Genomic DNA, 27,787 nt, shown 5'->3' with positions numbered 1-27,787 from the left:
GAGACTTTAGAATTGTAGCCATTAAAATAAAAGTACTTTTTCTTTTGTTTTTGCTTGTATGGTAATTTCTCAAAAATGTATGTTATATTAATATGTTGTCAAAATATGTATCTATAATTGAGAATATACAAGAAGAATCAATGAGATCTTATTAACCAATTTTGTACTGATTATTTTTCAAATTTATCTTCCTCCTGTTGTTTGTGGGTATGGTGTGTATATGAGTGTGTGTGTATGTATGTGTACGTTTATATTTCACTTTAGTATCTGATATTTAAAAAAAGATGAAAAGATTTCTAAAACAGGTAAGGACACGTACATAGCTGTTTTTGGGTGTGGTCTAGGCTGATTTTCACAATCAAGGAAGGGTATGAACTTGAAACATCCAAGACACTAAAATACGTTGGTGCATACTTTAAATATCTCATACAGTACAATTAAATGTATGCTAATTTTAAAAGGAATTCCATGATTTCTGGTAGCAGATTTTAGGTAAGTTCATCATGACACTAGAAACAACCACACATACTTTTCGAATTGGTTAAATGAACAAAGTTTTAACAGCAAAAATCTCAACCAGAGGATGACAAATGACTAAAATTTATCTCTATTATCAATTGAGCTGTGTACACTTGCCTTCAAGTGTGTCATAAATGTCAAAAGTTTTAGCTTTGTATAATTCAAATAGATTTAATTCTCTTCTTTTCCACTAATTAAATATGCAAATTATTTTTGGAGTGGTAGTCCATTATCTCTTGGCTCTTAGTGAATAATTTAATAATTTTAGAGTTGGCTTTCTGAGACTCTGTAGAAGAAGGGAATAAAAAGATTAGGAGTTGGAAAAGAAGCATTATATAAATAGGAGAATGCAGAAAAATGTCATTATAAACCCTGAGGAAAATATCAAGTTAATTACAATCTTTCTGGAAGTATTCCTTCTGTATACTATGCAAACAAATTTGCATGTCGGTGTCTGTCTATCAAAAAGTTTAAGCCTTCAATGTTATTATCTGTACAGTGAATATTAACATTAATACCATACCTTTAAACATTTACAGATTCTCTTTATGTTTTAACTTCTACTTAACTTATAGCTATAAACCAATTTACTTTTCTATGTATGTTTAATGCGTTGCTGAATGATTAATGCCATTGTCTTAAAATAGTACCAATACAGGAAAGGGATAAAGGAATTTTCTTAATTTTAGTGAATGACTGTAACCATTTTAAATGACTTTGCAGTCTGAATCTATTCATTCCCTGGCAGATCAATTTGAGTCATCAGAAAAAAAAAAAGTTTAGTAGAATTTAAATTGTATATAGAATTTGTACATCAAAAATCGTCATTCAACCTCATATACATGTATACATAAGGAAAAATTCCATAGAAAACCTGCAGTGTTTGTATTATGTGGTATCAGTGAAAGATTATTAGTCACATAAACTTGTTTTGTGCTTTCCTGTCCTGTAAACAAAATATTGAATTTAATGCTTTACTTTGCTGATATACAAAAGAAAAGGTAACAGATACTACAAATTGCCTGTTATTAGTTTCTATTAAATACTTAGATGCATTATGTGATATTTACTTTTAAATTTCCTTAAAGTTATAAAAATTAATATTACTGGCATTCTTATGAAATACAATCAATTATAAGATATATTCTAATATCATTATAAAATGTCTGGAATTATGCTAGACAACATAGAATTTATGAAGAAGAGGTAAGATTTTTTTCCCATTCCCACACAATGTAATTGGGCACACACATGGGTTGTTTAAAGCTGGTTGTAAGGGAATTAACTATATTAATGCAGAGGGCAGTAAGAGGCTAGAGAGGAGAAGCAATCCTCTGCCTACAGTGTTGAGCAATCAGAGACATCTTCATAGGGATGATGTAGTTAAACTGAAATACTCAGACTTTAAAAAAAGCAGCTGAGACAAGGCAACAATTATTAATAATTGTTAATAATTATTGATAATTATAATGGCTTTATATCGAAGGACAGGAATTTGCCTCTTTGCCCCTGATTACTTAATATGAGTTTCCTTGTCTACTGAGTGACAATCATCCTCCACACCTACTAGGGTTGCTGTATGTGATGCTGGTGCTTAGGTCAGCTGCAATAAATGTCTGCCTGTACTAAGAAGCAAGCCCACAGGCAAAGATGACCATATTAATAGAGGCAGTAAGGAGGGGAACAGGCACAAAAGAAGACTCCAGAGCCCACCGGATGGAAAGGAGAGAAATGCAGCAGTCAGATAAATCCATTTTTAAATCTAGGAATGGGACCAAAGTGAAATGAAGATCCTTCAGGACATGCATAAAAAATGTTATTATTATTATTATTGTTATTACTATTATCATAATTGCGTAAAGTGTAAAATCCTATAGAAAGACATGGGAATCAGCAATTTGAACTAAAATCTCTTTACCATAATCCCAGCATTATAGGATAAAAATAGGTATAAACAGGAAACAATAGCTAGGATATGCATATATATTTAATTAGTATTATATTTAATTAATATTTAATCATCTATATCTATCACTTTACTTTTAAAATGATGTATAGTCATGGGCTGGAAAGGTGGCTCAGTGTTAGAGTGCTGGTCTTGCATGCATGCGACCCTGGGTCCGATTCCTCAGCATCACATAAACAGAAAAAACCCAAAGTAGCACTGTATCTCAATTAGTAGAGTGCTAACCTTAAGCTGAAGAGCTGAGGGTCAATGCCCAGTCCCAGAGTTCAAGCTCCACAACCGACAAAAAATAATATATGTATGATCATGACTAATTTTCAGAGTGGAATGAATTTTTCTTTAACAAAATCACTCAAAAACATTGAACAGTTCTAAGGACTATTTGTCACATATTCCTCTAGGCATATAAATACATGTTCTTTAAAACAAAATCATTTTCTCTGTATTGTGCTGTAACAGATTTGTAATTGATAAACCATTACACAGATGCTGAAGATGACATTAGCTATATATAAAATACTGAGATCTCAAACAGGAGAAGCAGAGGAAAGCAATCACACGTGGAAGTTGCTAAACTGAAGCAGAACCAAAGATTCTATGGACACTTGGAAATTAGGGAAGGTGACTTGAAGTCTTAGACTCCATCTGTGAGTTTAGAGATGTAGAGTATAAGATTCAGGACAGAAATAACTCTTTGACTACAATAATCATAGAGTGAGTTTAAAAAGGAAAAAAAATAAAGGGGAATTAAAGATAGTTTCTTTGTGAGCAAAAAAGAATGGGCAGAGAGAGGGAAAATGCTTTAACCGGATCAAGAGGCAACACGGGGTCCCAGCACCCCACATGGACGAGGTGACACTTTTGAGGAAAAGTAGAAATGTCAGCAGTCATTCTCACAGTGTCTCTCAGAAAGGGGAAGAAGTATGATGACTCAGAAAAAGCCATTATATTTGACAAATAAAGCTGTCAGTCTGTGACCTTTGGGAGAACATTTTCATTAGAATGGTAGAAGCCGAAGCCAGTTTACAGAATTAAACATGGGAATTTATCTGTCATATCTTTAAAAAAAAAAAAAGCAGAAAAAAGCTACTTTTCCCCCCACGAAGGTAGCATGCAATGGTAGTCCAGCACATCGAAACAATTAAATATTTCTTTACTCATTATTTTCATGTTTGTGATGGGAAAAAGAATTCTGGGAAGAAGCATACAAGAACTCAACAGAGATACCTATTAATTAGGAGAGAAGTCTCCTAAATATAGCAAGTATTAGGATACATAATGGAGGTTGAGGGAATTAGTTTAATTAAAAGAAAGAAAAATTTCCCTTGAGCTTTGAGGGAATAATGAAAGAACAGATCAGATGAGAATGGATGCATGTGAGCAATCCACTTCTTGGAGCTCTTGTGGTGGAAAACTTTTGTGATGGTAACCAATATAGTTGTTGTAAAAAATCTATGGGATGGTTTTCTTCTGGCTTGAATTCTTGAATCCCAGACAATGTGCACCAGCTCTAATTTATCAACAAAAACAGTTCAATTTAGCAAAGCTAAACTATTTAATTTATAACTATTTAAATAAAATAATAAAAGGATGACTGCTTTTGAATAGGAGGGCAACCTTATATTATTAACTTACTATGTATAGAGCCTACTAATAGGCAATAATTTCTGACCTCTTACAAAACAATGATAAATATGACCTATATTTTCTAGGTTACTGAGTAGATACCCATTATTTTCAGGAATAAATATATATTAATTATGAGCAGTGTTCTTTTTAGAAGACATTTTAGATTCCACATGTGAAGTCATACAAACAGATTTTTCTGTGACTTGCTTGTTTTGCTTAGCCTGGCATCATCCAGATTAATCTATTTCTGCAAATGGTAAATTCTGGTCAAGAGTGAATACATTTTGGAGATTGAAATGATAGCAGGGCAATTTCTACACGAATATTTAAGTCATCTCAAAAGTCTATATGTTGTTAAGCCTAGTCAACTATCTCATGTGGCATCAGACTCCACTTGGAAGACAAAGCATTACAAGTTGCTTCTTGTCCTTATAAAGTAGGTTCTGTTATTGATGACTTTGTGAAAGAAGTCTTCAGAGAATTGCTTTGTCCTTTCTGCCACAGGAGTAAATAGCAAAAACATACTTTCTTTAAACCAAAAACCCATCACCAGATACTAAATCTATCAATCTACTAATACCTTGATTTCCAACTTCGTAGCAACTAAAACTCCTGTCAATAAATTCCCATTTCATTCTTTCTTAATGATATTTTATGGCAGCTAAAACCAACACACACAGTGATAATACTGCTAAATAGTTAATGATGAAGCATATACATAAACACACTCACAAACACTAAAATTATGAGAGATAACGGGCATGTTAATTAGCTTCATTTTGGTAAACATTTCAGTCTATGAATATAACAAATATGTTGTATAACTTCATGATAACTTTTTGTATACTACAAAAATTTAAAAAAGAAAAAAATTAAAGCCAAAACAAAGAGAAATTACATTTTGTACTGAAGGCTTGGATAATTAGTAAGCTATGATTAATTTTTATTTATTAAGAAAATAAGTATTCATACTCAAAATCTTCACAGTTCTTTAATTGCCTAATCAACCTAACCTGCTTGCACCTCACCGTTCTTAACATTGTATGTAACAATTCCTCTATTGTTTTCTTGTTTCTTACCTTTATAAACGGCCCTCCTGACTCTCCATTCTGTTCCACAGACTTAAACATGAACAAATTTATACCTCCTTCTTCTCTCTCAGAACTCAGCATTCAAATTAATCTCTCTTCTTTTGTCTTTATCTTTTCATTTTATTTTGCTCGTTCTTGATTTTTTCTTCTTCTCCTACCAGGCTTTTGGCTACTCCACCAATAGACTCATACTCACAGTCCTTTTCCTTTTGAGATTTTTGAGAAGGTGAAGAAGTAGAGAATATGATGAAAAGATGTTATATGTATTTACGAAAAGGTCAAAATGAAACCTGTATATAAAATGAAACTTTATTTAAAAAAGAAGAGTTTGTGAAAGGAGATAAAAAAGAGTTATAGAAAGGTAAACAAAGTTAAGATACATCAAAATCTTATGTGGAAAAGTTCCAATAAAACTCTTACTTTCTCAAACATTTTAAAAGTTATAGTTTTTTTGTTTGTGGTATTGAAATTTGAACCCAGTTCAAGCAGAAATGCACCTTCTTCTAGGCTTAAAAATTACTGAGTAATTACTTGTTTGTTTGTTTTTAATTTTTTTGGTCAGTCATGGGGCTTGAACTCGACTTGAGCGCTGTCCCTCAGCTCTTCAGCTCAAAGCAAGCACTCTACTGCTTGAGCCACAGCACCACTTCTGGTTTTCTAGTGGGTTTTTTGGAGATAAGAGTCTCACAGACTCAGATTTCAGCCTCCTGAGTAGCTAGGATTACAGGCATGAGCCACCAGCGCCTGGCTTTTTCTTGTTTGTTTGTTTGGTGCCAGTCCTGGGACTTGAACTCAGTGTATCCTCTGCATTATAGAACAAGATTCTTAGCCCAAATAGTTTTTTTTTTTAAGTTAGTGGGATGATGTAATTATGTTTCCATACAGAAACATTTGTAAAGCTTGAGATAAACTATTTAGTACTGTGATATTCTGAAAATAAAGCTAATATGGAATAATTTATAAATTTAGAATAGGTAATCTATAAAGTAGATGAATTTAGCTCACATTTCTAGCTATCTATGCTCACGATTCAGCACCTATTTGGCATCTGGCAAAGACCTTATGACTGAGTCATGATATACAGAGGGCATAATATAGTAAAACAGAGTAAGCAAGCCAGAGTTAATGTTCCTGTATAACAGTCAATCCAATTAGAACCCACAAATTCTTGAATGATTGATCCACTCCTGGAGGTAGAGCCCCCCACCCACCCACCACCATGACTACTCACCACTGAATCATCCCACTAGGTCCCATCTCACAAGACTTTACCATGGGGATTCAATTTCAACCTAGAGTGGAGACATTAAAGTAATACTAGCCAAGAAAGTTGATGAAAGAAGATATTGGCTGTGCTGGGTGCTAATTAATGAGCAAGTATATTGAGAGAGGGCCAAAGAGGAAAGGAACTTTAGATAAGAAATTAAACAAGTAATAAAAATAATGCATTTGAAGGATGATGGAGATTAAAAACTGGAGAGGAACTGTCTAGATGAGGCATACTTGAGCTATATTCAGAAAATAAAATCAACAGGACTCTTGGTATGATTAAACAAGGATGACAGAGCATGAAGAATCTTGGTGATTCCTAATCACCTGGATAGAATCGTATGGGAAATACATTATCCTTTACCAATAAGGCAAACGCATCTGTAAGAAGGGAATAATAGATCATGAGTACAATGTTGAGATGTACATGTTTGAATTTTGTGACAGACATTCACTATTCAGTTTTGACCAAGTGGTTACATAAAGACACAAGGGCCTTTCTCCTTTTATATTCAGTTCTTCCCTCTGCTTTCAAACCATTTATGTGGTATCAGCTACTGATGTCCTTTAGATTGTTGTTCAACAGAGAAGCACCTACTATGACAATACATCCCCACTCTCATTTCTATGGCCGTAACTGAAATTCAGTTCATGGATAAACATTGTGTTTCAATACATAAGCCTTATAGACTAGACTATCAGGGCTAGACTAAAGCAGTCTTCCTTGACTGGAGTGCTTAGCACGGACTAGATGCAGAGTCAATGGCTACTAAAGGAAGGACTCAAAGAGTGAAGGAGAGTGATGTGAAGTTAATGAGAATGGTGTGATGTTAATGCTACAGCAAGTCCCTATTTTTAATAAACAATTTCAAACTAATTGCTTAGATAAATCACTCCCATTTATTTACCGGCTCACTATTAACTTCTTTTAATATCTCAGGTTTCATTGTGGTGAAAACAAAACATTTTCTGTTAAAAAGTTAAACCTTTGAACATGGAGGAGCAGAGCCTCAAGCAGCCCTCACCACTCAATTCAAAGCAAACCATGAAATAATTTATTGGATAAATTGTGCTAACAGCTGGATGCCTGAATAACCTCTAAAATACTATGCAGACTTTGTTGTGATGCAACATCAAGAATCTTAACAAAAGAATAGATGTCTGGAAAACTTCAGTGACTGCTTAGACAATGACAATGAAAGACCTTAACTAAAAGCACTTTTAATAATGTGTCATATAATTGTTGCTATAAAAATGAAAGACACCCGAACAACAGCTGGATTTCTTATCTATCAGATCAGGAATTTATTTATAATTGTGAATGGCAATATTTGTTAAATGGATCTCAGAAGAGTAATGATAAAGTTTCAATATATTAATTATAATTTATTTTCTTGATTTTCAACACCATAGAAATAATATAAACTATCACTATCTTAACTTTCTTCAATAATGCTTGTTCTTACGTGGTAAGACCATTATAAATTGTATATTTTTTCTTGGGTACCAGAAAACTGGGATCATTTTACATGCCAAGTCAAAGAAAGTATGCAACAATATAACTTCTAAATGAATGTATTTTCTCACATTTATTTTCATTTGCTTATTTTTTACATTTACTTACCTGCTGTTTATCAAATGAACAAAAAATAATTGAGTACCTATTATGTAAACAGAAATCAGGTAATATACAAGTTTTCTGTATTCAATAATGGACACACATGACTTTGTCTCTTCTTAGAAGGGAAGATATTCACTTAAGTTGATGCTTACAGTACATTATGATGAGCATAATCTACAAGGTTATCTGACATTTGACATCGAACTACTGTAAAACCATTGTTAATTAATTTATAAAGGGGAGAGTAATCCAACTCTATCAGTTAAATTTTTCTAAGGTAGAAATAAACAACTGAGCCAAACCTAAGTACAGGATAGCTAACCAAAAAGGAAAGAAAATAAAACTCCACAAAGCATTTAAAATCATAGAGCATTTAAATAAATAAAGCAATGTCCATGTTTGTGGATAGGAGGAGTCAATATTTTTATGATGAGAGATATTACCAAACTGATCAAAGAAAATGTGACTATCATCAAACTTGCCAGAATTATTTTGTGGCTATTGATAAACTGATCTACAGTTTTTGTGAAATAGAAAATGATTCAGAATAGGGAAACCAATGCTGAAGAACAAGAATATAGTTGTAAGTCTGAGCCTGCCCAATTTCACTTCTTATAGTGTTCACTATTTTTTCCAGCGAGATTTCTTTTTAGTATCTGATGGTCAGTGTTCATCAGAAGACTTAAAGAGCTTTCCACACATCTCCAGAATTCACTCTTCACTGCAGCTCTCTAATTTATGGAATTCTGACTCATAACCTCCAACTTTCTTGGTTTTTCTAGACCCTCGGATCCACCTCAGCAACTCGGGGATCTTCCTGAGTTCCTGCTTGCACTAAGTTCTTGTAACTTTCTCAATGCAACAAGTTAAGGCAATGATAGAATACTTCCCATCACTCAATGACAAACATTTTATCATCTGACATCTAACTACTTTAAAACCATCATTTTATATATGTTCTCTGTTTTCTTTGGTTTCTAGTGTGAAGATCAGTCAGGTCCTTGTTACTTTTTTCAGGCAGAAGTAGAAGCGGTTAGGATAATTTTGAGAGTAAAACAGGACAGCGTTAATAGTCATCTCATTGCAGTAGAGTATGTTATGTTTTACTCATCCTTCTAAAAAGAAAAGCAAAATATTTAAAACGAAGGAAAAAATAAGCCAGGCACTAGTGACTTGCATGTGAATCTTAGCTACTCAGGAGGCTGGTATCTGAAGATCATGGTTTGAAGCTAGCCCAGGCAAGACAGTCTATGAGACTTTCATTGTCAATTAACCACTTGTGGCTAAGTGGCAAAATTTCAGCCTTGAGTGAATAAAGCTCAGGGTCAAAGGCCAGGCTCTTGAGTTCAAATGCCAGGACCAGCACAAATTAGGAAAAAGTGAATTACATGGCTTAATATTTCCATTGTTCTTCACAAATATTAGGTGTTTTGGAGACGACAACAGAAATTTGATAAATAGGATGATGTAAATAGAAGCTATACTGTAGTCAAACATTAAAATGGGCTGGGCACCAGTGGCTCACACCTATATGCCTAGCTACTTAGGAGGCTGAGATCTGAGGATCAAGGTTCAAAGCCACCCTGAGCAGGAAAGTCTGAATGAGACTTTATCTCCAATAAACTACCAGAAAACTACAAGTGGCCCTGTGGCTCAAGTGGTAAAGTGCTAACCTTGAGCTGAAGAGCTGAGGGTCAGAATCCAGGCCCAGAATTCAAGCCCCACAACTGACTAATTAAAAAAAAAGATTAAATGGGACTCATGAAGCAAAAGAAAAATCAAACTTAAAAAGGCAAGTTGAAAAATAAAATTGAGTTAAATGACACTTATAAAGGAAGATAGAACCAAACAATGGGAGGCATTTTTGATTGACTGTCCAAATCTTTGCTGATGCAATAGAAGATAGAAAATTAAAACGAGAGAGAGAGAAGAAGCTGGCCTTCAGACTGACCACCAGTGTCTAAAGCCTTTTTCCTGTTCATTTGTCCTATTGTCCATGGCTGTTTTGTTCTATTAGAACATAACTGAGCCATTGCCAGAGAGATTTTATGACTTCAAATCTGTTTTTAGTAAGTTTTTTATTGTGTAAATACTGTACAGAAGGGTTACAATTACATGAGCAAGGTAATGAGTACATTTCTTATCAAGCATTGCCTCCTCCTTTGTTTCCCCTTCCCATCTCCCCGCTCCTCTCTTCACCCCCCTACCAAAGTTGTAATGTTCATTTTTCGACATAACGACTTGCACACCTCATTTTTGCAATGGGTCCACCTGTATCCCTAGTTGTATTTGATGTTGGTATAATTTGTGGAAGGGAAGGGAAAAAAACAAATTGTTTAACTAGGGATACAGGTGGAGTTATATCGTGGGGAGGGACAGACAAAGCAACAAAAAAAAATCATCTTATAAATATGTTAGAAACAATAGCAAGAAAGAAAAACCACTTCTGTCCTTATCTTGGGGTTCATTTCATCTAACATCATCTTATCTGACCTTTTCTGCTTGTCTCAGACAGATACTAGTTATTGCAAATAAGGGAAACCATGACTACCTGACCTTCATCAGAAAAAGCTTACAATCCTTATCCTAGCTCCAGAAGGTTTAAAACAATCTATTTGTACTCATCAAGACCTTTAAACCCAGCTGTAATTATTTTAACTGTATTATACTAAGGAGACACATTAATTAATTAAGATAAAAACAATAATTTTGAATTCTTTACCCAGTATGTTGAAGGATTATTCTTAGATACATAATTCACTATTGTGTCTGATAATAGCAATTTAATAAACACTTTATGATTCAATTTTACTTTTTGTACATTTTCTAGATAAAGAAGTCAAGACTAAACTTCCACGTATGTTATTTTCATATCAACTATATGAATGCATAAATGCATGAAGGAATGAATGCATGTTTTTTGCACATCTTCAGATTCCAGATTGACTACTTTGTATAAAGTTTAAGGCTTTATAATTTTGTCTCAATAATATGCTTATTATCCTAAGCATATTTCTGATGATATGCTATGTTAAAATGTCCTTTAATCTTTACTCATTGAAAGTACAAAATAATGCTTTCATAAACCTGTCATTAAAATTCTAATTCACATTTGCACTTTTCTCCAAAATAACTTCTATTTTGATTGACAGTAAAAATCACTGTACTTTTCTGTTTGTATTAATTTTCCTTCATCATTGACACATGAGAATATGAAAAACAGCAAAAAACCTAAGTGCCAAAATTATCACATTTATGTAATTGCTATTTTCAATGTTTGCCTATTTTTAGAACCAAAAGTGAGAAAAGAAGAGAAGCCAGGTATGTATATTTTACGTATAAATGTGTGCATGCATTTTATATTCATAATGAATATCATATCTCTTTGCCATGTTATGTTCTATGCCCAAATTTTGTCTTTGACAAAGTTTTAATAATCAAACAAAATCTGCATATTTGTCTGTTACTTATTTCTAGGGAACAATCCTCTATTTTCATAGTAAAATCTATGAAAGATTGTATGGTTCTGAAGAAGAAGAAGCTGATTAGTCCTGTGGACTCCTAAACAACTACTATCTTCCCCCAATAATTCTGGGACATAGATACTCTATTAGTAAAATAGCTGCTCCCTTCCTTTTCTTTTCTTTGTTTCCTGAGTCAGAAGAACATTTCCAAGAACTTTAGTAAGAAGCAGAAACTTTTTCAAAAGAATATACAATAATATGATCCTGCTAAAATGATAGCTTATGTTTCCCAATTGTCTTACTGTGATAAGGCTGTTATAATAATATATCATAAGTTGAGGAGTTTAAAAATTATTGGCATTTATTTCCTAAAAGGACTGCAAGTTGGAAGTCTAAAATCTAGATGTTAGATGGACCATGTTTCCCTTGAAATGGGCAGGAAAGAATCCTTTCTTGTCTTCCCAACATTCTTGGTACCCTTGGCTTACATATGCATCATTTCAATTGTTTTCTCCAACATCACAAAGGCATCTGTTCCCTGTGTTTTTCTGTCTTTTTATTCAGTCTATTATCATCATAAGCATACCAATCATGGTGGATAGAATGCCTATGCACTCTCTCATGATCATATCTCAACTACATTACATTTGCAGTGACCTTATTTTAAAACTAAATCACATTTAGCGTATTGGAGTTAGGATTTAATGTACCTTTTGAAAATACAGAGTTGGTTACATAAAGATTTATTTTCTTCCCCCACCAAAATTCATGTCTTTCACTTGTCCAAAACACAGGAACCCATCCCCAGCCGTTGAGATCTTAATCATTATAGCATCACCTCCTACATCTGAAACTTCAATTAAATATTCCAAAGGTCATCATCTAAGTCATCAAAATTTTTATGGATAGACTTGAGATATTATTCTTCCTTCTGTGAAAATTTTCTTACTTTTTGCCTGTAAATCTATAAAACAGATTATGTGCCTTCAATCAAAATGATAAAGCAGCCATTGAAGAGACGACCTTATTCTCAAAGGCAGAAATCTGACAGAAAATTTAGAAAGTTGTAGCAAGTTGCAAGCACGTAAAAAATCTAGTATTTCTCAAGTTCTAACAATGACTTCTCTTGCTCATGTCTCTAGCTTCCAAGTCTCTGGGTAGTGCCCATAACCCCAATGCTAAAGGAGGCTTGCTCTCACCAGAGCTTTCCTTTGGAGTCATTATTCTTGCATTTCATCCTATCTCTATTCCTTTCTATCTAAGACTAGAATTGCTTTTGCTTATATAAAATTCTCAAAAGCCTGATCCATCTCCTATTCAAATTATGAATACCCAAGACAATGAATAATGGTTATTCCAATAAATATTTCCTAGGTTACATTTCTATTTCTCTTTTCTACTGAGGTGGTTGATTGGATTCATGAATCATCCACCTAATCTCTTTAGTAAACAAGTGTCTAGCCACACACTTGGCCATTTCTGGGCTATAAAAAACAAGTAGAGTGAGAATTTACCAAGTCACCAGAAGCAAATTCCTGTTTTATTAAAAATCCCTTCTAATGTTTTTCTTTCCTTTCATATCTTTATTATAGACTACAAAGAAAAATAAGTCTTTGGAATTTTGCTTGGAAATATTTTGCCTGGCTTTTTAAAATAAATATACATATTATTCATTTACAAATTCTACCTTTCTCCCAATACAGTTCAGCGAAGTTCTCTGCCACTTTATAATAAATATTTAGTGGCTAGTAACATGTGTCTTCTTTCTTTATTTGAGAAAATAAAAACAGATACACCATTAGCATCCTTATTTCATTAACATTCTGCTCATAAGAACAATAACACAAACACATACACACAAACATACATGAGGGAGAGAGAGAGAGAGGGAGGGAGAGGGAGAGAGAGAGAGAGAAAGCGCTTTAGATACATTGCTTACAATTTCAAATGCTGCCATTGTAACAGTATTAACGGATAAAGCCTGTAATAGGTGATTAGACCATGAGATAGGTTTCTTTCTGAGCAGTGAGATTGAGAAGCTTACAAAAAAGGCTTCCTGCAGTCTTCATCTTGCTTGCTGTCTTCCCCTTCCACTTACCAGTGTGGGAGAAGACAGCATTCCTCCTCTCCATTGGCAAGGAAATGTCATTTTGGAAACAGAAACCGAATCTGACAGAATTTGGATTTTTTTTTTTCTTCTTGGACCTTCTGGCCTCCAATAGTGAGAAATAACTTTCTGACCTGTACAAATTACCTAGTCTGTTATATCAGCAGAAAACTAAGACAGAAATACAGTTTTCTCTATTTCTTTACTGAATTATTTCTGGGCCCTCAGCAGAATAGTCTTAAATATTTATTTCTGTCAGTAACAAAATCTCTGAGTGACATGGTAGGGTTTTTCATCAAGTTCCTCAAATACATTTGAGCATTTAGTCATTATGCAGCTCCCAATTCTCAGTTATGAAATTTGCTTCCATACTTGCAGGTATTTTCATGAAGTGCCCTGTTTTCCCAAACCAAAATCTATTCATTTCTTCACATATAACAAAATACCGCCAATTGTTGCATAAAACAAGAGAAATGCATTTCTTGACAGATGTGGAAATAGAGTAACATTCCCTCCCAAGCTTTAGAGATCTTGCCATACGTCTCCTGGATCGTTGTGGTTGTCATCAGTGCTTGGTGTGCTCGGCTTATGGATCCATCATCTCATTTTTGGCTGCCATCCTTAGAAAGTAGTCTTCTTCCTTTTTATCTAGTCTCCTCTTTTTATAGAGTCCATCATATTGTAGCAGGATTTCTTCAGATTCTAAGTTATTTCATCTACATCAAAGGCATTTCTAAAACTACATTATGAGGCTCGGAATGTGGCTTAGTGGTAGAATGCTTGCCTACTATGCATGAAGCCCTAGGTTTAGTTCTTCAGAACCACATAAACAGAAAAAGCCGGAAGTGGGTCTGTGGCTTAAGTGGTAGAACGCTAGCCTTGAGCAAAAAAAGCTCAGAGACAGTGCCCAGGCCCTGAGTTGGAGCCCCAGGCCTGGTAAAATAAACAAAATAAATAAATAAATAAATAAAATTACTTTCTCAAGTACCAAAGTTTAGGGCTCAACTTATCCTTTAAGACACACCTTCAAGCCATAATAGTATTTGTTTAAATTCCTAAATGATAAATGAACTCAGTTGGATAGATTGCAAAGTCTCCTTGTTCCTACAGTTTATCTTCAGTTAATTTGTAATCGTTTGCCACTATAATCATCTTGAAAATGGGAAGACAATTAAGGCTTAAATCAGTTATCAGCAGCAACATCTTAATGACCGTCAAGTGTGTAGTGTGTTTATAACTACTGTGTTTAATGGTCTATCATTAATAAAACACTATAAAACCAGAATCATGTTTAGTAAAGTTCTTCATTGTTCTCTATTTAAAAAGTGATTTCTAAAATCGAATCTTTGTTCTAGTTTATTTTTCAGAATTACAATTTGCTGCTTTTTTTTTTCAGAACCACAAATTAAAAAGAATGCAAAACCAGGTAATCGCTTCAGAGCTGATATTGCTTTCATTCTAGAATTAAAACAGGCTTTCTGCCACTGGTTGGATTTAAGCAAATTCCTAGTTCCTCATTATTTTTTTCCACTCTTATCTCTCAATATAATTTTACAGGATTCCATTAGGCAAAAATTCAAGATGGTCTACTGACCAAGTTATCTAGACATTATATATATTAAATAAACCTTAGCTAACACTTCAGTTTTCAAGACACATCTTTTGAGGTCATTTCAAATTAAATTTGATAAAGTTTCTTTTACAACTCCCAGAGATTAAAATTCACAAACTTTTGGGCTATTGGATATGAAAGAGTTCAGAACCTACTATGAATTTAGGATTTTTTATTATAATCATTATGAAAAAATCTGCAGCATAGTATTATCTGTGTAGATATTTATGGAAATACAGACCATTTTAAAAATTATTTTTCCAAGATTTTCAAGCTAATAAATACTGCAGGTAGAACTCTGTACTATGTCTAAGATTTTCCAAACACTGTACATGTCTACTGAAATATTGTTTCTGAGCAATTCCATCATTTTTTAAAAAGAGGTAGCTAATGTTGACCTCAAAACAGGTGACCCTTCTAGGGTACACTGGCATTTCATATTCAAGTCCTACCTTTGATACTAACTAAGATGATCTTAAGACTTTGTTTTTTGGTCAGTCGTGGGCCTAGGTGCTGTCCCTCAGCTCTTGAGCTCAAGGCTAATGCTCTACCACTTGAGCTACAGACCACCTCCGGTTTTCTGAATGGTTTACTGGAGATAAGAGTCTCATGGACTTTCCTGCCCGGGCTGGCTTTGAACCTCGATCCTCAGATCTCAGCCTCCTGAGTGGCTAGAATTACAGGCATGAGCCACTGGTCCCTGGCTTGATCTTAAGACTTTTGTAGAGACTCTCAAGTACTACAAAAGCTATTGTTTCATTATAAAAAAATTATAAGTAATTATAATTATAAGTATTTATAAGTAAGATCCAGCTATTTGATTAAATTCAAGTACCTAAATTTAGACATATGCAATATATCAATTCATTCTTTTAATTCTCCTCAGATATTATATTGCAGTGGATCATTACTTGAGTCTAGTTGCTCTTGTAAATAATACATATGTAATATAACAAAGTACCTAACTCCCTATCTACTGTTCTATGATTTATTTTTATTACATATATGTGTGTCAAATTAGTATGTTTGCCAAGCGCCAGTGGCTCATACCTGTAAGCTTAGTTACCCAGGAGGCTGAGATGTGAGGATCGTGGTTCAAGGCCAGCCTGGGCAGGAAAGTGAGACTCTTATCTCCAATTAATCACTCAATAACCAGAAGTGGTGCTGTGGCTCAAGTAGTAGAAAACTAGCCTTGAGCACAAAGAGGCTCAGGGAAAGCTCCTAGGCCGAGTTTTAGCCCCACAACTGACAAAAACAAATTAGTATGTATTACCAGATATAAGTATTTGTTTTAACTAAACCCAAAAATAAAGTAGACCTAGACCCATTTGAAACTTACATTTGTTAATTTTAAATACTACGTTCTGGTAAGATAATTTAACCTAATATGTTATTTATTTATCCTTTTAGCTTCATCTGAAAAAGCACAAATGCACAGTATGTATATTGATCTCATGCATAATGATGGCATAGAAGCTTTTACAAGAAAAAAAAAACAGAAAAAATCCTAAATTATATATTTTAAACTATTTTTATGATTTATTATAGCCTATGATTTGAATTTAGATCTTCTTACATGTAATTAAGGCTATGGGTGAGATGAAATTTTAGAAATATATTTATGGTCAAAATTGTTACATTATTTAAAAAATTACGGACTTGTCTGATAAATTCATTGAGTGTTAATTTATAAAGTTTCCAAATATCTGAAAATTCTTTTGTTGTTAAATTTTCAGAGCAAGACATAGTGAAACTAGAAAAAACTGCTGTTGTTCATGGTAAACCAGGTATTTAGCAGATGGCATTTGTTGAAACAAAATTGTCATTCATCATTGTGTTTTTACAAGAAGGAGTAGAATAGATTCTATTCTAAAAATTATTTGCGACAATTCATGTCTTCAATCATTGGCCCACAAGGCATTTCCAGTTTTAATCATCCAATAGCATGGGAACTGACAGCTTGACCAATCAGATGCAACTAGACACCCTCCCTCAGGGCAGAGGTATTTTATCACAGCAATAGCAGCACCCAAAAATATGGGCAGTGTATTTTGATTTGTCTTATTTTGTCAAGGACTAGATATTTTTAGGAAACTTTTAATTTGGATTCTCTAATTCAGTTGTAATTTCCTTGGACTCTCCATGTCCCAAGAACGATGAAGAAATCTATATTTTTCTTGCTTCTTCCTCTCCCCCATTTTCCCCATCATCATTGGTCTTCCTTCTTTTCTAATTATTTTTGGTCTGGCATTTTGGAGAACATAGAGGAGAACCAATGAATGTGTCTTGTTTACAAAAGCAAGGTTATTAGTTTTAAATTAATTAAAATATTCTCCCCTTAAAGGAGGACATCTTGCACTTACTTTTTAAAATTGTACTTTAGATCATGTAGCCAATGGACTTAAATCAGCTTGATTTGACTCACCTATATTTTTAAAAATAGATAACACTAGCCACAAAAAAAGTAGAGAGTAAGAGGAAAGAGGGCTGCAGTGTGGAAAGGTAGAATAGCTTTCTCTACTGACAAGCAAAATCTTAGAAACAACTTTAGGAACTTCATAACTGAGGCACTAATCAAACCTTATTCTGTTCTTATTTCCTGAATGCTAGCCATTTTGAGGCGAAATACAAAGACAGAATTTACTTTCTCATACTCCTAGTCTTTTCATCACAGTTCTTTTTCATGTCAGTTACAGCCTTCATGCTTTTTATACTCAATGCTCATGATAACCAATGAAACTTTCTAAGTAAGTTATTTTCCAGCTCATTCACACCCGTGCTAAATGCTTTGGATTCCCCCAGTGAATTCTGGGTTCCATTCACACAAACGATTTAAAATAATTTCTCTTCTTATTCAAACTCATTTATGAAAAAGGGTCTATTTCTTGTACAGAGAGTTCCCTGAGTAGATAACTAGTTATTTTTAAAGTGAAGACGAGATAGTTTGCATTGGCAGTTTGCGAAACAATTTAAATCGAGAAACTGCTGCAGTGAGGTAGTTTGAAAGGACCTCTCTGAAAGAATAAAACGTTCTCTGTTCTCCAATTCAACTCAAAAAAAGATATTTGCAGTTTTACCAAAGAAACAAACATGCTTTTCCTCTTGACTTTGGTGTTATTTCATGAAGAACACAAAATATCAAGGTTGAAATATGTCATTGTTTTGTACTGATGTATTCAATGTGTCTACCTGTGTCAACATTTCTCCCTATCACAGAAGAGAAAGATCTCACGCAGGGAAAAGCTGCCACAATTGAAAAAACAGGTTTTATATCTTTCTTCTCTGTATTAGATATAGCTATACACTCATCGTCATTAAAGCATGAAGACTTAACATCATAAAGCCTGATTCTGAATGCTTGTGAATAATTTAACATATACTCAGGATTTTCATTAAAAGTAATAAGAATTGGGGTTTATCAATGTAAAGTATGACTAACTTAAACTTATGTGAATTCAGGAAAAAAATCCATATAACATTAATTTTGATGTACCTTTATGTGTTTTATTTTCAAACTATATTTCCTCAGATCTTAAAATAACAGAAGTATAAGGATTCCTGCTGTTTAGAAATTAGCTGGAATACATTTTTTTCATAAAAATTCCATGGAAACTTATGTGGTTATATAACTTAAAATCTGTCTTAAAGAATAACCAACAGACCACATAGTGTTAAAGTAAAATGTATCCATGGCTCATTCTTTCATGTGAGAAAATAAAGAGGAGTTCAAATACCTTTATGGATTGGCAACTTTCCTGTAAGTAGAAAATAAACTTCAGAGTCTTCAAATCAACTAATAGACCACTGAGTATATTCTTCATTCTATTCCAAGATGGAAATTTTAACTATGTTGTTCATTGAATCCCATTTCTTACTCAAAATCATCCAAAAGCAAAAGGGTTGTTTTTTCTTCTAGTCTAGTCGAGATAATCAAGTAACTAGTATTTAATGGCAGTTTCTCAGGAATTTAGGAGAAAATGAACTATTTAAACAAATTTTAAATAACTATTCCCTGAGAGCAGGATAACTTCATGAGGGTTTTTCACATTAGCTCAAAGGACCATTGTTCCTTGCAACCATTGCCTAAGTCATTGATATTACTGGATGTTAATATGTCTCCCCTAATATCTCATTTTATTTTATGGGCAATTGAGGGCATATGACAAAGCAGCCCAATATAATTATGTCCCAAAAATACAGACTATTTTAAATTGTATGTATATTTCATTGCTTTATGTATTTTTCACTAAACACTATGATTAATGTATTTACTGACAGGGATAAATAAGTATGCTACCAGGAAAGAGATTGAGTTTAAACTCAGAAATAACTAAGAACAAGTTAATACAAATACAAACTGATTATTTTTCATGTTCTTAACTTACAATATGAAATCTGTTTCCCTCATTATCTGCAGTCAAGCCGAAGCCTACAAGTAAGAAATAAAAGAAATAAAATCTGAGAAATATTGCTTGACCGTTTCAATGTTAACAATTTGTTTGCTTTGTTAAATTGCTATTTTTAATGTTGTCCATGGCTAAATTACCTGTAAAATTAATTAGTTGATGTCATTGCTATGGCTTTGATATAACTTTATTGTTTTTTCACTACAAACTAATAATTCATTATAATCATATATAAGAAATGCCTAAAAACATGTCACAATTATTAACAATAAGCAAGAAAGTCTATTAGGCTACAAAATGCCTAAAATAAGAAGCTAGGAGAGTTATTAAATTTTAAATCATTTATACATTATAATTAGTAGCAAAGAAAAATGAAATTCAAATTTCTAAGGTTATGGTCCTTTCTCTCTCTCTCTTTCTAAATATATAGAGAGATGCATATATAGATATATGCACATATAAGCATCTATGCTTCATCTATATATCTATATGTTTATGCATCTTGGGGCAAAGAATGATGAAATTTCAGTGTAATGGGCTATGATATTTAGTATTTTTATATTAAATAATTAATATTCAAGTACCATTATGGAGTGGGGAATGAGTGTAACTGACATAGTTAAATTGAAGATGATTTTACCACTTTTCACTTTTATAAAGTCACATTGTCTTTGCACACTTCCTCCTCTAACCCCACCCCTACTGCCACCCAATATACAACATAGTCTCTAAAACATTACAATTCATTTCCAAATTCAACCACAGAAAAATACTTCAAGGGCATTATGTTTCCCTCTACTTTTACAGGACTATGCACAATTAGACATCTAGAAAGACTACATGCTTCTAGTAAGGTCTTAAGTTTCCCAACCAAACATACAAATAGCACCAGATGAAGCATACACACTTACCAAAAGGAGTCCTGGGGTGACAGTATATGGTATAACAGTAGAACTAGTGAATTAGCTAACTTGTAAATATCTATTACAATCAGCAGATCCATCTTGGATGGATTCTGCCCCCCTCTGGACAATGAGGTAACTTATTTCGAGGTTAGCAACAGAGAGTAAGAAGGGAAAGCCTGCAGGGAGAGTGTGCAGGTGTGCTCTGATTTATACTTTGATTAAAGCCACTGATGTATATAGTTCTGATTGTACCATAAGGATACATACATTTAGTAGAAACATTTTTGGTAATAATTTAATAGTGTACTATAAACCTACTAATAAGCTTAGAAATTGCTTAGTATATCTTGCTTTATATCTCATTTTAAATTGATCATGAAGGAAATGCAGTATTTTAATTGTAACTGCCAATACTTCTATCTATAAGCCTGTTGTCATTTTTGTGTTCAATGAAAATTTTAGACCTAAAAAAAGTAGGATTGCAATTTTTTTTACCAAACAGATTGAGCTGGGGTAGTTTATTCTTGTTTATCAAAATATTCATGTAGCTTTGAGATTTTGAATTGGTGAATTTATAACATTTGGAAAAGCATGAACATACCATAAGATCTCAGTTACCTAAAAGGGATTGGTATGTGTGTGCTTGGAGGATCTAGACAGTCATGTCCAACTGAACTACTTGTGGCAATAATACCTTGCACTTTGTTCATATATGTTTTCTGTAATGCACATGTTAAATAAAGGTCATTTAAAAAAATAAAACCACATTGTCCCAAGACTAGCTTAAGGGAACAAATCAAACAAGCACATTCCAAGAGGTAGATAACAGCATATCAGGATGTTGTAAGATAAGTAGTTATGGTAACAGATTCAGGATAACAGACCTGTGTATAAAATATACACAAGCACTCATGCCAGTGTTTTGATAAGATTGTTGCAGAAGGTCACACATGCTCAGCCTCAGAAATCACTGTATGGTTTTCCATTGGCATCATTTATTCTCCAGACATTCATTCACACTTCCCATGAGTCTTTAGGTTTTTTACAGAATCTCTATCTGTCTGTCTGCATGTCTGCTTGCCTGCATGCCTGCCTACCTATCATCTATCTTTCAATCTATACAGACATACATACATAAATGCATTTATGGATGCATCACACTGCAGGGAGACTCTGAGCTTTATAAATCCAAAAAGTTATAAACATTTTATTTTTTTTCTTTTAAAATCATAGAATTTGATCATGAATGTTCAGGTCAAAGAACATTTCATTGTAAAGGTTTAGTGCAGAAATAACAGTGGTAGATAATTTAAAAGATGACAATTGATCTTAGAAAAACATGCCTATTTGCCCATATTCACATAGCTGGACATAAGAAAAAACTTCCATCTGTGTGTTTAATACTGTGTCAAATGTGCAATGTTCATTCTTGCATGATATGCATGTGTCAAAAGCTAAGAAGAAGATCAAAGAAACTGTTGGTCACATTTATTCTAACTCCATGTTGAAAACGGATTGGTAAATTATAAAGATAAATGTGAGACAAGTTCAGTAGCTTATGAAGTGGTTTAGGAGACACAACGCAAGTGCACAGAGCCTAATTAGAACATATTCATGTCCTACAGACTGTATAAACAATGTATTATTTGAATATATATTTGAATATTTCATTTTTGTTACTTTGAGTTGTTTTACTTTCAGAGTGCTATTTTATGAAAATTTGGTTCTTTTAATATTGACTAAATTTATTTTGCATATATCATTAAATTATACATAATTTATATATTATATAACATATATAGTATATAGATGTACCTACACTATGATATATTATATATTAGCTTCTTACGTTCATTTTGAATATATTATAGTAAATATTTTATGCAAAAATCAGTTTATAAAGTTCACCCTTGAAAGCTACTAAGCTACCCAGTCTACAAATATCTATCCAAGTTAATCTTATGAAACCTAAAGTACTAAATATTCCCATCTGCTTGACCATAGGTACCTAATTTTGGAGATAAATGGTAGCAACTCAAAAAGTCTGTAAGCTCAGGAATCAAGGAGAGAAAGGACATGTGAACATTAAGAATAGTTCAAGAGAGAGAAAGGACAGGTGAACGTTAAGGGTAAACAAAGGAGGAGGCAACAATGCTTGATAAGAAATGTACTCACTACCTTGTCCATGTAATTGTAAACCCTCAGTACGGTATTTGCACAATAAAAAAAGAAGAAGAAAGAATATTTCAGGAGAATTAACTGTAGAATTCATTAGAAAAAAATCTACACTGTCAGATACAGTACTCTGCTTAGTATTCTAATACTCTCAAATCTACTCAAGGTACCCCACGTATATGGTTTTTGAATTCCATTTGCATGAAAGAGAAAGATCTACTTAAGCAGAGTTGGTCTGAAGTATTTCTTCAGAGAGCTTCTGAAATTTCAATTACTTACAAATTTAGATTTTATTTGTCATGTATTAGAATTAGATGAGAATCAGTTTTCAAAAGTTCCAACTATACCTGGAATAAGAGCAATTAAAATGTGCTACTCTTTGGAACATAGCAGATCTAGATTAAATTTGAAATCAGAAACCAATGTGTAACGCTTAATTCTCCTCATCTGTCAAGAAGAGGATTAAGATTCAGAAGGGGAACAGCAGGGTCTGCTAAAATGGTAAAGCGAGTGTCAAGTACTTTAAGATGTCCCCAAGAAATGGCTCAACCTTCACAAAAGAAAAAATAATCTTGATTTTTCTATTCTCCTTTTAGTCATAGTCAATTTTCTTCATAATCTTGTTGGTGGAGACAGGAGAGAGGGACTGGCAGAAAGTGATGGAATAGAAGGCACTTGTATGAAAGGAAATGTACTCATTACCGATTCATGTGATGGGGTAATCTCTCTACATTACCTCTATAATAACAATAAAGTAGTCGGGCACTGGAGGCTCATGCCTGTAAATCCTAGCTACTCAGGAGGCTGAGATCTAAGGGTCCTGCCAACTGAGGCAGGAAGTTCCACAGTCCGTCCAATAAATGACTGAGAAAAAAAAATCCAAAAGTAGCTCTGTGGCTCAAGCGGTAGAGCACTAGCCTTGAGCTAAAGGAGCTCAGGGGCAAAACCCAGGCCCAGGGTTCAAGCCCCAGGACTAGCCAAACAAAAATAATAAATAAATAAAAATTTAAAAATAAAAAATAAACCACATCAGCCTAGCATTCTGAATCTTTCAGCTTTAAACAAAGGAAGCCTTACAAGGGAATCCTGAGATAAACTTAATCTCGCTTATAATGTTTTTGTCTATGATAATATGCTTTCTGGCAGACAAATCCCATAAAAATGACTTAGGAGCATGCTTCTTGTGTAAACTGAGGATTGTCTAAAGTTATATTTATAAATAATGTTTGCCATACAAAGAATTCTTGTAATTAGTGATTTCTGATTTCTCATTTCAGAAAAAATTGAACATCCAGAGAAAGAACTTCAGTCTATAAAAACAGGTATGTCTTCCTTTGTATATTTTATTTTACTTCCCTATTCTCATTAAATTTTAAGATTAAAGTAAGATTTATCATATTTATTCTTGTATATTTTAGTATTATTATAATATGGACATAAGTGTTGTAGTACTGTTGTCAATCTAACAGATTACCAAACATGCTATAAAATAGAGCAAAATCAATAAATTAAATTGGCTTGGTTATTTGATTGGTAAGTTCCTTTTTTAGTATTTTGTATCAATTATTGTCAACATTATTGTCAATATTATTGAAGAGAATATATTTTAGAGTATATATTTTTAAAAATAAATTACCTTTTTTTTCTTCCTGAGATTCCATACCATCTTTTCCTTTAACTTCAACTGCATTTGAAATATGACAAACAAAACTAGGGTATATGAAAGCTAATATATTACTCAGAAAATTACCACTTTTTAAAATTTTTTAGACAAACCTACTGTGAATTTAATTGACTGGTGATAGTTTCAAAATACCCTATCAAACGACATATGTTTAAATTTCACTGACTGTGAATATTACTTAGATACATTTTCTTAAAATACAATTCATTCAGTAAAGCATGGTATCTCACAACCTCACTCTCAACTACTTAAAATTGAGTACATGATCATCCAATATATTCCACTCACCTGGTAAAGTGCTTGTCTAGTGCATTTGATTTTGTAACAGTATAATTATTTTACAATATTTAATTTGTGATATGTGTAACACTGTAAATGATGGAAACACTAAGACATAAAAGAGGTTATGAAATATGGATAAAATGTCTGCCCTTATTCTTTCAGTTCCCATTGTAAAATTTTCAAACATCATATAGTTTGTTTATAGTTGTTTCTTAATAAATCTTTCTATTATTATCATACACATATATATATATACATGAAGATACATGAAGGTACAGATATATGAGGATAAATGAACATACCTATGTACACATACAGTTATATACCTTTTATTCTTATTCATTATAATAGGCTGATATAGACTCCTAACACTGACATTTTTTTTTAAATTTTCTTGCCAGTCCTGGAGCTTCAACTCAGGGCCTGGGCATTGTCCCTGAGCTTCTTTTGCTCAAGGCTAGCACTCTACCACTTAGCCACAATGCCACTTCTGGCTTTTTCTGTTTATGTGGTACTGAGGAATCAAACTCAGGACTTCATATGTGCTAAGCAAGCACTATATCAGTAAGCCACATTCCTAGCCCACTGAAATATATATATATATATATATATATATATACACACATACATACATACATATACATGTATGTATATATATATATTTTTTTTTTCGGTCGGCCTGGGCTTGACCTCTGGGCCTGGGCGCTCTCTCTCAGCTCTTCAGCTCAAGTCTAGTGCTCTACCACTTGAGCCACAGTGCACTTCTGGTTTTCTAGTGGTTTATTGGAGATAAGAGTCTCAAGGACTTCCCTGACCAGGCTGGCTTTGAACCGCCATCCTCAGATCTCAGTCTCCTGAGTAGTTAGGATTACAGGTATGAGCCACCAGTGCTCATCCTGAAATATTTTTTAAGAATGTACTTTGAAATCAATTAGAAATATCAAAACATAAATAATGTCCCCTTGAGTAAAATCTTATTGTACAGTCATATACAATTTTCTTAATTGGCATCTGATTGGCATCTGTTAGAGCTGTTTTGAAAGCTTCCATAAAGATGTATGATAAGTGACTGTATATTACTTGCTCTATCATTTTCACAAGTTACTTAACAAATATATCATTTTTATTCATTTTGGGATAACAATTTGTTAAAGTAAATTATTGTAGTAAAAAGATGCAATGCAATTTTATAGATATTTCCAGTTGTGTTCATAAAAGTTATATCAATTTATAGTTCCACTATTAATGTATTAAAGTTTAGTAGATCTTATTATGTGCCTTTCAAATCCTTCATAATTATAGTGGTAGATTACTTAACTTTGATAAACAGAACTTTAGATATAACCATGAACAATTAATATTTTAGTTTATAATTTTAAGAAGGTAAAGTACATTGAAGAGAAAATATATTTTGGGGTATCAATTTTTTTAGTCAATTGCTTACTTTTTTCTTTCTGATATTCTATAACATCCTTTTCTTTAATTTCAATCACATTTTAAATATGCCAAATTAGGGCATATGAATAATATATTACTCAGAAAATTAACACTGTTTTAAATTTTTTAGACAAACCTAAAGCAACATCAAGTAAGTATATAATTTTAGAATTTTAATGATAGCTATTACTTCATTTAATTTTGTAATTTCTTTAACTTGTGAAGTTTCAAAAGTGTGATATGTCTATTCAGGTACAGGGCACTGTTATTACTTGTATAAAGGATTCAGATTTGCAAATATTTTTCCCATTTATCTACTTTTGAAATGTACTTGTTGAGTTCTCTAGACACACTAAATTATATTATGATAGGTGTGAAATGCTTACTGTATTTCTAGTATTGATAACTGTGTGCAAAGCAGGTAGATGTGGTGCACTGTCTGCTCCAAGGCATTTGTTAGATTAAATTATGTAAGGACACCATGAAAGTTCCTCTATCATTATTACTTGAATAGCCATAAGATGAAATTATTAAATAGTATTATTAAATATTAGCTTATTAATTTTCTTTGCTTACTTTTTCAAATCCTCAAATCATTGTTTTATAATAATACTTCAAACAAAAATAAAATGAAGCAGTAAACAATGGAATTATTATACAATCAAGACTGTAAGTTAAAATATACACATTCATTGGGTACTGGTAGCTCATGCCTATAATCCATCCTAGCTACTCAGGATACTGAGAAGTGAAAATCACAGTTCAAAGCTAGCCTGGGCAAGAAAAGTCTGTGAGACTCTTATCTCCAATTACCAATAAGCTGGAAGTGGAGCTACGGCTCAATTGGTAGAGTGTTGAGAAAAAAAAAAAAAACAGTTCCCTAAGCCGGGCGCTGGTGGCTCACGCCTGTAATCCTAGCTACTCAGGAGGCTGAGATCTGAGGATCGCGGTTCAAAGCCAGCCCAGGCAGGAAAGACCGTGAGACTCCTATCTCCAATAAACCACCAGAAAACCGGAAGTGGCGCTGTAGCTCAAGTGGTAGAGCGCTCGCCTTGAGCTGGAGAGCTGAGGGACAGCGCCCAGGCCCAGAGTTCAAGCCCCACGACCGACAAAAAAAAAAAAAACAGTTCCCTAGGATAGAACCCAGACTCTCTGAGTTCAAGCTCCATTTCAAGCTCCATTAATTACTTTATTTATATAAAGAATCTATCTAGAAATTATATTTGACTTTTTAAATGAAAAGAGTAATCCATTTTCCTAAATGTTAATCAGATTCCTTAAAAATTCAGGAATAAACTGGGTACCAGTGGCTCATTCTGTAATCCTAGCTACTCAGGAGGCTGGGATCTGGGATCATGGTTCAAAGCCAGCCCAGTCAGAAAAGTACCCATGACACTCTCATCTCCAATTAACCACTCAAAAACTTGTAGTGGAGTTGTAGTTGGTTCAAAGTGGTAGAGCACTAACTTTGAGTAAAAGATCTCAAGAACAATGTCTAGGCCCTGAGTTCAGGCCTCAGGACAGAAAAAGAAAAAAGTATAATTTTTTTCTGCAGAATCAATTTAAAACTTAAACATTAGTATTTTCTTTAACTGGAGAAAATCTATTTACACTCACTGT

The sequence above is a fragment of the Dipodomys spectabilis genome, unplaced genomic scaffold (assembly GCF_019054845.1).
Source record: "Dipodomys spectabilis isolate Male_0828 unplaced genomic scaffold, ASM1905484v1 ptg000001l, whole genome shotgun sequence".
Lineage (NCBI taxonomy): Eukaryota > Metazoa > Chordata > Mammalia > Rodentia > Heteromyidae > Dipodomys > Dipodomys spectabilis.
This window is presented reverse-complemented; position numbering follows the sequence as displayed.